Source organism: Triticum aestivum, chromosome 7D (genome assembly GCF_018294505.1).
Source record: "Triticum aestivum cultivar Chinese Spring chromosome 7D, IWGSC CS RefSeq v2.1, whole genome shotgun sequence".
Lineage (NCBI taxonomy): Eukaryota > Viridiplantae > Streptophyta > Magnoliopsida > Poales > Poaceae > Triticum > Triticum aestivum.
The window spans coordinates 222,658,232-222,669,953 of NC_057814.1; the positions used below are offsets into that span (position 1 = coordinate 222,658,232).

An 11,722-nucleotide genomic window follows, 5' to 3' on the forward strand; every position below is an offset into this window, starting at 1 on the left:
TCGAAACTGAATGCAATGGTAGCAGAGAGGCACTTGACATGTAGTTTAGGGAGGGCCTGCAGTTCATTTTCAACCTGCACCCCCCTGAGCCGCCAGCCACCACCGGCCGAACCGCCGGCCCCAGCGCCGCCTCGCCGCCCCGAAACAACTCCCCACCGCCGGTCCGCCGCCGCCCCGGCCAGCCCTATAGGCCCCCCGCCCCCACCCTGAACCCTAAGATAGATAGTGGGGTACCTCTCTGGCGAGCCCCCGTCCCCAATGCGGGTGGTTCTTCCTTAACTCCGGCGAGCCCCCCACCCCCTGAAAATCGACTGTCCCAAAAGTCGATTCAGTTGTCTGAAGTGTAGCTAAATCGGAGCAGAGCAGCAGCACGAGCGAGGGGGAGAGCAGAAGCAGCAGCGCGAGCGAGCGAGTGAGAGCCGGAGCAGCAACAGCTAGGCGAGCGAGCGATCAACCGAGAGCCGGAGCAGCAGCAGCAACGCGAGTGAGCGAGCGAGAGCCGGAGCAGCAGCAGCAGATCCGGCTGGTATGGACGCCACCGCCAAAGGGGCCTCGCACTGGGGGAGAGCCGCTGTGGAGATGTCGCCCGCGGCGCCGGCTTCAAGGTAGCCGCTCCATGGGAGTGCGGGATGGAGCGCCGTCGGCGCTGGGAGGTCGAGCTAAGGAGAAGGTGCGATGCGATGAGTGTACAACCTCTTTGGTGGCACCGAGTAGGCCTCGGCTTCGTCCGAGGAGTCGGTGAGGATGTTGCGGTTCTGGTGGAGCAGGTTATGGCTGCGCTGTGGGGATGGAGCAGCCGCGATAGACGAGGCGGTCGTTGGAGCAGCTCCTTGGAGGTGGAGGACGGGGCTGAACCGGCGGGACGACGAGATGGACGACGGATCCTCATCTGGGGAGGTGGACGAGGGACGTCGAGCTGTTGCGGTGGACGACGTCGTCGGGGAAGAGGCTCCGGCTGGGCAGCGGTGAGGTGGCGGACGGAGGAGGATGGGGTTTCGCGGCTGGAGCGGAGAGGTTATGGCGGCCTGGGATTTTGAATGGCAAAAAGGAGGCGATGGGAGGGGGTGAACCATGACTTAGGGACGCGCTTGTCCAAAATGTAGGGTGTGTTACAAAAGTACCCCCACCGATTTGAACTAGCGGCCCTTTCGGCTCAGGGTTAGAAGGGGGATTTCCCATGTCGGGATTTGGCAGCTGGAGGGAGTTTTCGCGCGCGTTGTAATTTTGGGATAGCAAGGCGCGGGTTGTGAAGGCGCCAGTTTTGGGAGCACGATATCTGAATTTTCGGGATATAACAAGGCGCGGGTTGAATTTTAGGGACAAGCCTAACGTGTAATATTGTACTTGTACGTACCAAATCAATTCGCACTTCCCTCAACCAAAAACAAAACGAAAAAAATAAAACTATTCACACCACACAAAGAGAGAGTCTTGCCCCGTTTTACTATAAAAATGCTATTTAAAGCTACTCATACCAACAATTTAGTGCAATTAAATGCTATTCGGTAGTATTAATCCATGTTATGTCCAATTAAATTTTTTCGCTTGCTGTATAATGCTTGTAACCTACTCATACCAACATTTTACTGCATTCCAAATGTCTATACTACCGCTGCAATTCGAACTGAATTTGAATTCGTTTCTCTATTTCAATAACAATCAATCATGATTGTTGCCAACATCAACCATCATTCGTGTATTACCTTAATAACACACCACATGATTACTATAGAGATAGATATGAACTATGTGTACTACATGAACTCGAATTCTATTTTTTGAATACACTTGATGTTGATTCCAAATAATAGTACACTTGATGTACTAACTATATATTCATAATCTAAACCATGTTCCATACGTGTACACCATGTTTATCACACATGATATAGTGCCCCGCCCCCTACATTATGACAAGTATTTAGACCTGAGCTGCAAAAGCCACACATTAGCCCAAATTATGATCAATGTTCTATATATTATACATAGTACTAGCAAGATGCCCATGCGTTCCACAGAACATCAACATGATCAAGGGGAGGCCTAATTTGCAAATATGGAGAGGGGTGTGGGTATGTTTTTCAAAATTTCCATAGTTTCCTTCCTATCCGTCAGATATAAATCGGACGGCCTATATTGCAGGATGGCAGGCACACCATCATCAACAACTCCTTTTTTTTATAAGAGTAGAGATAAAATATATTATATGTATTATAACATGTTCATAACCACACCATGTGTATCATCGTTATATATATTCACACATGCGTCGGTTTAAAACACTATGATAAATTCTTCAAATATCCGAATTCGCTTTTTATAATGAAGTATGATCTCTGTTCGTCTTTTACACCCACACAATCCTCTTATCTTTGTAGCTAGCTAGCGCTAACTTTCTCTCGTGCATGCACACACCCGCATCCCTCTCACCCTCCCTCAGCATTTTCTAGCTCCATCACGCAAATTCGTCTTTTCACTTTAGGTCGTTCACCCACGGTGTGTGTAGGCCCCCCAGCTCCTTCTTTACGGCACACATCGATCGATATGCCTCTCTAGCCAGGTGTGCCTAGCACAAACACAAGCTTCCTCTCTTGTCTTATCACCGTCCATGCCTCACTCCCACCACTCTTTTCATCGATCTCGTACTCGCACACTCCTTCCCCCTCGATATAGTATGACTCTCGCACCACCTCCTAGATGCATCCCTCTCTCTCTCTATCCTTCTCCCCGTGCCTCATTTGCTTCTAACACACACATGCATGTATACCGATTGATCTCCCAACATATACCTAGGTCGACTTTAACTATCCCCCCATTGATCGACGTACCTCACAAGTTATGTCTCTCCTTTCTCTGAAAAAGGACGATTGATCTTCCTATGTAGTTATGTCTGCTTACCACAGCCATATCGTCCCCCCTCATCATTCGTGCATGCCTCCTGACCCGTCTCTCACACGCACATGCATAGACAGGCAGCCATCCCCTCTCTTATTGATATTGCAGGCGTGCCCTCCGGTTGTCTAGCAAGCCTATCCCACCATTTGTTAGAAGCAACTCCACTACCACCCCTCCAACACTCTAGCTCTATCTCTCTCCCAACCTTATTCCTCTCCTACACATATGCATGGATGTCGATCGATCTCCCTTAATACATGAGGTAGATCGATCTCCCTTAATATACGAGGTAGGCTTCTCTCCTCCTCCACACATATACCAGCCATTGTACCTCTATAGTTAATTAGGCCTCCCTCCCCCCGACCACACACCGATAGTCGAGCGCTGTAGGTAGGTATCCATGCCACAGAGACAAACTGCACCTGTCCCCTCTCTCGTTCTAGTAGGCCAGCCACTCTATATCTTTGACGTGGGCACACACAAATTCGATGCCACTCTTTATCGACCGCGCGCGCGCACACACACACACACATCATCCCTCTCTTCGATTCTATGGACACCTCAAGTCGATGATACCTCCACTCTCTTCTCATGGATCGCCCCCTCTATATATATGATATATCCAGGACTCTATTTCACACACATTGCATGTGTTACATTTTTTGATTGACCCCCCCCAAAACTCTCATGAACCCACACACTATATCTCTCTACGTTTGTATCTCTCTCACACAACCCCACGTAGGTGGTGAACGTATACAAGAAGAGAATAGGTGCACCGTGCACGTACTCATGCTTCATGCCCAGCCACACCCGCGCGGGTACACGATGGAGCTCATTTCTGTACGAAATGGCAGCCCACGTGCTAATTTGAACGCGTGTAGCAGTTGTTTCCCTACGGAGGTCGTGTACCACGCGTGCACGAAACAAAGTTCGACTTGATGCGTTGGCGCGTTATTTTTAAATAAAGTTATATCGCTCAATGACACGTACACTGAATATAAAACAATTTTTATGGAGAAAAAGGTAGTCCGCTCCACTATATACAATGGAGCCTCCCTGCCTGGTTTGTCTCTCTTCAGAGTATCTCACACAAGGCTGCGGTGGCCTCTCTCTCTCTCACCGTTGGTCACTGATCCGACTGCATCCCATCCGCCGGCGGAAAGGGAGGATGTGCATCGTTTCTCCGTTCAATGGCGCCGAGGCAGCACGTCCCGATCTGCGGTACACGCCGTTCTCTCTGACCAAGCTCCGGCGCGGTAGGGCCTACACGACCTGCTCGCTGCCGCAGTATGGGCAGATCCCGCCCGCCGCCGCTCACCTAGTTACATCCCAACGACCTCCAGGTATCCCCTCTGGCCTTGCTCCACTGCCCGTCTTCCCACGTCGCTGCATGTGGATCTTCCATAGTTCTTTGCACAAAACGTAGCTCGTCCGGCATACTTTCCATATTGCAATCTCGTCCTCACACCGTTTTAGACAAACACAACCGTGTTGTTATGTTCCCTTAGGACAAGGAATATGCTTCTTTTTTGTGATCGCAACTGTCATCAACAATATTTGTCTTTTTAGAAATTTCAAATGGGCATATTTTAGGGTGTAGATTCACTCATTTTGCTTTGTATGTGTACTCCCTCCATTCCTAAATATTTGTCTTTCTAGAGATTTCAACAAGTGACTACATACGGAGCAAAATGAGTGCATCTACACTCTAAAATATATCTATATACATCCGTATGTAGTAGTCCATTTGAATCTCTAAAAAAACAAATATTTGAGTAGTCACTCGTTGAAATCTCTAGAAAGACAAATACTCCGGAGTATATTTAAGAACCGAGGGGGTAGTGCACAGCCGCATGGGAGACTCAGACCGGTCGTTGCGCCGCATTAATAGTGAGTAATGAGCAGTCAAATCATAAGTCCACCTTTCCCACTGTAAGTTGCTCGGAAGAAGCAACCATCAATACGCTCTTCTTTGAGTCCGCTCATACTACTCCATCCGTCATTGTTTATAGAGCGCGCTTCAGAAAAAGAGAAAATCTCTGGGACCAAGGCGACTAGCAATCGGCCTGAAAAATAGCATTGGTAGTTATAGCACAACTTCTATTACTAGAGGAGTACACACATGCATGCAGTGCTTCCACCCCGGGTAGACACATGCATGCACTTACTCCACTCCGTAGTACTACATCGAGAGAAAATTGCGGTTACTACGCCCTAATTAATTGAGAATTAAACCAAACGCGTCTAAAGTCTCTCTGGCGGTGGAAATGCATTGAGAGAAATGCGTCATAATGAAGCGCGCCCTGTAAACTGTGATGGAGGGAGGAGTAGTATGAAGGTGCAAAACCAAGTACGCGTATGGCCAGTCGGTGAACGGACCTCCTCTTGGCATATCACTGACATGTGGGATTGGAGAGTGAGCAAACCGATCTCAATTGACGGCAAAATGGCCAACCCGCCGTTCCTTGAGAGAGACGAGGAGCGAGAACACACAGACGGGCTGGCACGGAGGCCAAGATATATTCGAGCATGGTTGATCGATATCATCATTACTTGTTGGGCTGTCGTTTTCCGCCCTTCTCTGGAATAAATGTGTACTTTATCAGAGATTAAAAAAATAAGAGTACAGAGGCTCCACCATGCGGTTCTAGTAGTAGTACTACTCGTACTACTAAACCTTGCGCTTGGCTCTTCGCCTCTTCGTGAAGTCGAACAATGATGGTACTCCGCATGTTCGGTACTACAGTGTATGCCTCTGGCAATCTGACACCGAATGAACTGATGCATGTCGACCGCCTGGGCGAGGGTACGTTGCATTAGTCAAAAGGCGTAAGCGAGATTCACCTTGACCTGCAAGCTTCTCCTCGTTCTGCGAGTTGACGGGACACACCAACAAGTAGTGCTAGTCCATACTCCCTCCTTTCCGGTTAATATGGCTTAATCTTTTTTGCGGGTAAATGAGAGAGCTTTATTCATATATAAGCATTCTTAGGACGATCAGCCAAGACACTGGTCACTAGGAAGTGAGGAAACCCGCAAAAAAAGAAGTAGGAAGCGAGGTGTTTCATCAAGCCAGCTCTCGGCCACATTCAAAGTGCAGCAAGCACGGTTCGCACAAAGATGCGCCGCAAGGTTTGCTGACCTGTTTACATGCTGAATAACAAAAAAAAGAGGAAATATTACCGAGCGCTCCTATTTGTAACAGGATATGAGCCAGAATTAAGCGAGAATTGTGGCGAGTGTTCCATGCAATCAACTTCCATTATCACATGCGAGAACCCTCGAAGAGAACCAAATGTGTTGAAGATTGCTTTATCACATTTTAAAAATATGATAAGAGTGCAGACACTCCTCCATCCGGTTCCTAGTACTAGTATAGTAGTACATACCTCTATAGACTATAGTAGTAGTAGTAGTACTAGTACTAGTAAACTTTGCGCTTGGCTGTTCGCCTCTTCGGGAAGTGCAACAATAATAGTACTACTAGTATAGTGTATGCTTCTGGCAATCTGACACTGAACTAACTGTTGCACGTCCACCGCCTGAGCGAAGGACAGCTTGCATTAGTCAAAAGTTTCTCCTTGTCCTACGAGCCACCGCGCGCAAGCTTCTCCCGTCCTGCAAGCTTCTCCTCGTTCGGCAAGTTGGCGGGACACAACAAAGTAATGCTAGTCCATACTGCCTCCTCTCCGATTAATATGGCTTAATTTCAAACGAGATAAATACACAATCTGTCACTGTATATTTGTAAAAATACGGTCAGTGGACTTCATAATACGCTCATTGCGCTCAATATATATATATTCCGGTGCTTATACGGTCACTAGCTCACCCTGGCTGAGTATGTGTGTGCATGCACGTGTAGGTTGAGCACTTGAGCGTGACCGTGTGTGTTCCGTCGTGTGCTCGGACATGCAAGCATTAGGGTGTCGCGCGCGTTTTTGCGTCCATGTGTACGTGTGACTATTGCATACACAATGGGGGAGTACATGTCGGGGCCACTAAAGGAGCAGTCAAATCACACAGTAAGTTAGTCGGAAGAAGCAACCATCATTTCACTCTTCAATGACACGTACGCAATATAAAATGGTTGATATGGAGAGAAAAAGAAAACCACTATATATACACTAGCAGGAGCCTAAGCTACAAGCCTGCTTGCTTGGGTTGCTCTCTTCACAAGCATAGAACGACGGTGGCCACACCGTTGGTCACATATCCGGCCTGATCCCACAGCTGGGGGAAGTGAACAATGTTCTGCGTAGACGCGTCGACATCGGCGAGGGAGAAAATCCACAGTCGATGCGTCCGAATCGGGGGTCACCGCAGTATGGGCCGATGCCGCGTCCCAACCGCCCTTCTAGCTACAGCCCGACGTCTGTTTTGAAAATATTAGTGCATGTCAACAAAAATTATACTAGTATCGCTGTTCTGTTTCGAAAAAAAGCATATAAGCTGTTACTTATTACCCAAAGGATCTTTATATCCAACAGACACAAGATATCCATTCGACTGTTCGAAATTACTTTCACTGCTGATCTGATGTTGAGGTAATTGCTGCATCGCCACCAAAACCCACCATCTTTTAAGCAAAAGTAGACCGAGCTAACCCCTATATTAGCATATTACTAAGATAAACAGAAGGCACTGTAGAATCATTTAGGACGTGAGCTTTTCAATATGAATGTGGAGGGACACCAGCTTAGCCCCGGCCAGCAGCTTGGGCAGAACTGTGAAGAAGGTCAGCTCCTGCACGGTGACGTCGTCGGGATCCCTGCTGCTTGTCACCTCCATTTCCACCATGACGGCGTCGGTCCTGCCTTTGGGCTCCCCCGTCGGGCCGTTCTCCCACAACTTGGCCATGTAGTGCGGCAGTGGGGACGCCCCCACTCTGATGCAGACGACTGACACGGCGATAGGTGCGCCAATGTCGAGCACGCCGCCGACCAAGAAAAACGCGCGACCGTCCTCCCACAGCAAGCGTCGTGGCTCCGACAGTGGCACTTGTAGCTGGAGCGCCTTGCCGTACTGGATCATGTGCACGGGCATGGGATGCATGGTGCTGATGTGGTGGGAGAGCACCGGCGGCGGGCCTTCGTAGCCGTAGATGGGCACGGGGCATTTGCAGGGCGCGAGCGGACACACGCTCTGGTGATCGGCGAGCTTGTGGTAAGTGACGTAGAGCCCACAGCCTTCATGCGGGCACTCCACCCTCACCAAGGAGAGGACAACGTCCACCGCCGAGTTCCGCACGTCGAAGCCACTGCCGCGCTCGCACTTCTGGCACTGCCGCTGGTTCCCGGGGCGCTCGACGCGGCAGTCCGCGCAAGCCAGGTGCCCTCCCTTGCACTGCACAAATCAATCGAACAACACATCAATCAAGAAACCTGCACCTTGCTCGATCAGCCGAACGGACGAGGTGTATTCGAACCTCATACACTAGAGGCTTCAAGGGGCGGAGGCACAAGGGGCAGTGGAGCAAGGTGAGGTCCATCGAGACCATAGAGAGCTCCATCGTTGGGTCCTGTTCCGTCTGCATGATCTCGCCCTCCTCGTGCACAACCATCTCTCGCTTTATTAGGGCCGGGGCATTACAAAGCTTTACCGTCACATATTCATACTACTTCAAGGTGCATTAAATCAACACATGCAAGTATCAAAAGGAGAGTCACGGCATGCATGCATGCATGCGTTGTAATTAATGCATCGGTAAACGCAAATTATTGAAATATATCGAGTGCAGTGCTTTGATGTGTTGCGTCAACTAGTACAAGACCGAGAAGTTTGATTACTACAACGCCCTCTCGCCTTAATCGCACCTACCTTTGGCTGCATGACAGGTGGGCCACCGACCTGTTGGGCCCACCTGTCAAGGAGGCAAAGGTAGGAGCAGTAAGTCAATGAAGCTGCGTCCCTCCCTCGCCCATGAGCGTTGTGGCTGGCAGGACTAGGAGAAGCTTTCGTTCGCTAGACGCTCTCCCTCCCGTACGCGGTGGACATGCATCAGTTCAATCGGTGTCAGATGGCCAGAAGCATACTGTAGTACTCCTCCACTGCGGTACTACTCCATCATTGGCCCTGTTTGAATCCACGGGTTAGAGTTAGTTTGGGTTAGTTTGGACTCAACTAACCCAAAAATATCCAAACAGGAGGGTTAATTTGGGTTAGATGCATCTAACTCATCCAAAAAATCTAACCCACCCAAGAGGTGCTTATTTGGGTTAGTTCTTCTGAGGACCACTAAAAAACACATTTTTCTCTTGCTCTTCCCAAGGCAGATCCCTCCTCACTTCCTCGAAGCTTCTTGTCCTCTCCCTCCCTCCCTCTCGCACCGCTCGTGAAGGCGCCTCGCCGTATCCGCGCTCCATCTAACCTTGCTATCCAAACACCTTTTTGGATAGAGTTAGTTCAAGGTTAGAATCTAACTCCAACCTCTAACTGAGTTAGAGTATCCAAACAGGGCCATTATGCGACTTCCCGAAGAGGCGAAGAGCCAAGCGCAGCCCGGACGCTCGTGTGGCAGTTTCATGTGTAGAGTAGTCTAGGATAGTGTGTACCGTGCGTGTAAGCTTAAAATCGTTGGGGTCAGCTCCATGCTATATTTTTTTGATTAAAATAATCTTCTGGCCCTACCTGTCATCCTGGTGATTCTAGTTTGCACGCTCATCTGGTAAGGACAGGAATATATATTTTAATTTGTGGTGGGGTAAATGTTAGAGGTTGCAGCAAATGGAGTATTGTACACTGCGGGTCTTTCAGCCAAGTTTAGAGGCAACCATCTGGGGCCAGTGCTATGATGTGTCGCGTCAACTCGTACAACGAGGAGAATCTTGATTTTACTACTACATGCCTTCTCCCTCGCCCATGCGCGTGGTGGCTCGCAGACGAGGACAAACTTTTGCTTATAGTACTACAACAAGCTATCCCTCCCGCTCGCGGTGGACGGACATGCAGCAGTGGATTCGATACTGTAGAAGCAGTAGTAGTAACATCATTGTTCGTCTTCTCGAAGAGGCGAAGAGCCAAGTGCAACCCGAACGTGGCAATTGCGAACCTTGGAGCACGCATATAGCCAGGCTCTTGCATGAGACAAAATTGCTATGTGAGCCCACTATTGTAGTACTTGCTAGTATAGCCCTGTAAACCAGAAAGGAGTATTTGCCTTTCTAGAGATTTCAACAAGTGACTAGACTACACCGAGACGGAGTACATATGGAGGAAAATGAGTGAATCTACACCATAAATAAATACATAGTTCTCTCGTTTTCCTCTCGGCCTTGGTCGCGGTGCAAAATATTGAGTATACTTGTACTATCATCTTGAAATTTACGAAGTCACCATAGGCACCTCATCGTCGACGGGAACGTCTCCTGACACGCGATAGACGCGAGCGGCAGTCGCCTGCATAGGTGCTTGAATGCCAAGGAGGGAGAGGGTAGCGGTTCCCGAGACGTTGAACGGTCAATGATGCATCCTCAAATTACTCTACATGCAGATGGAATTAATTGGAGAAGCAGAATAGAGCCAGCTCGATGTGAATGCAACAGAGTTTGGATTCTCATATAAAGGCGCCCCACCACTCCAATCCATCTACTCCTTAGTCTCTGCGCAACACTGCACACTCCAATCCAAGACCAAGTGACCAGAAGCCAGAAGCACCTATGGAGGCGATGGTCGCGAGCGGCAGTCGGCTGTGCCAAATCATCCAAGGCGCCGGCCTGCGCCCCCACACCGCGCAGCATTTCCAGACGGTGCTGGTGACCGCCGGCGTCATAGCCCTCGCCGACGCCGGCTTCGCCTCTCGCATGGACGACATGATGGTCAACTCCATCCGCAAGTTCGCCGCCGTCAAGAAGCGTGTAGCGAAAGCTCCTACTAGTCCTGCCAGCCACCATGCTCATGCGCGAGGGAGGGACGTAGCTTCATTGAGTTACTGCTCCTGCCTTTGCGTCTATGACAGGTGGGCCCAACAGGTGGTTGGCCCACCTGTCATGCAGCCAAAGGTAGGTGCAGTTAAGGCACCGGAGCTCAGTCCGCGAGGGAGAGGGCGTGTAGTAATCAAACTTCTCGGTCTTGTACGAGTTGATGCGACACGTCAAAGCACTACACTCGATATAAGTCTTTTTACACATTTCAAATGGACTACTGCATACGGATGTATGTAGACATATTTTTCTTCGTATGTAGTCACTTGTTGCAATATCTAAAAAGACTTATATTTGGAAACGGAGGGAGTACAACGCATGCATGCATGCCGTGACTTCCCTTTTGATATTTGCATGTGTTGATTTGATGCACCTTGCCAAATTTTGACTATAAATTTAACTAACCAAATTTTCATGCATGTCACAAAAAATTACGGGGCTGTTTGGATTGTGACTATGTTTGTCTTATGTTGCCACATTATTTTTCCCACACTTGCCACACTTGCCTAACTTGAGTTTCTCAAATTGTTAGACACACTTTGGCTTGCCTAAGGGAATCTTGCCACACTTTTTGTGTCTATGACATGTGGGGTTCACTGCTAATAAAACAATTCTTGTCTTAGGTGTGGCTAATAAAAAAGACTTATATTTAGGAACGGAGGGAGTAGAAAATATAAATAATAATGCATGTTGGGGCAACCCACATTTCCGATAATTTTAGCCGTGGGCTTGTTCACAATTTTTACGAGGGGGTGGTTGTTCATTTAATGGAGGGACTTGTACCAGACTTGAACGATACAAAGAGCGACCTAGCACACCGTAACACCACTTGGAACAAGCGGGTAGCTATCTCAAAAAACAATCAACAATTAAAAAAAAAGGCGACCTGGCAAGTAGTACAC

General features: G+C 48.8%; 1 pseudogene; it reads right to left on the reverse strand.

The window, feature by feature from the left end:
- Window positions 1–7,554: 7,554 nt before the first annotated feature.
- On the reverse strand, window positions 7,555–9,361 carry LOC123168262 (uncharacterized; annotated as a pseudogene).
- Window positions 9,362–11,722: the final 2,361 nt, after the last annotated feature.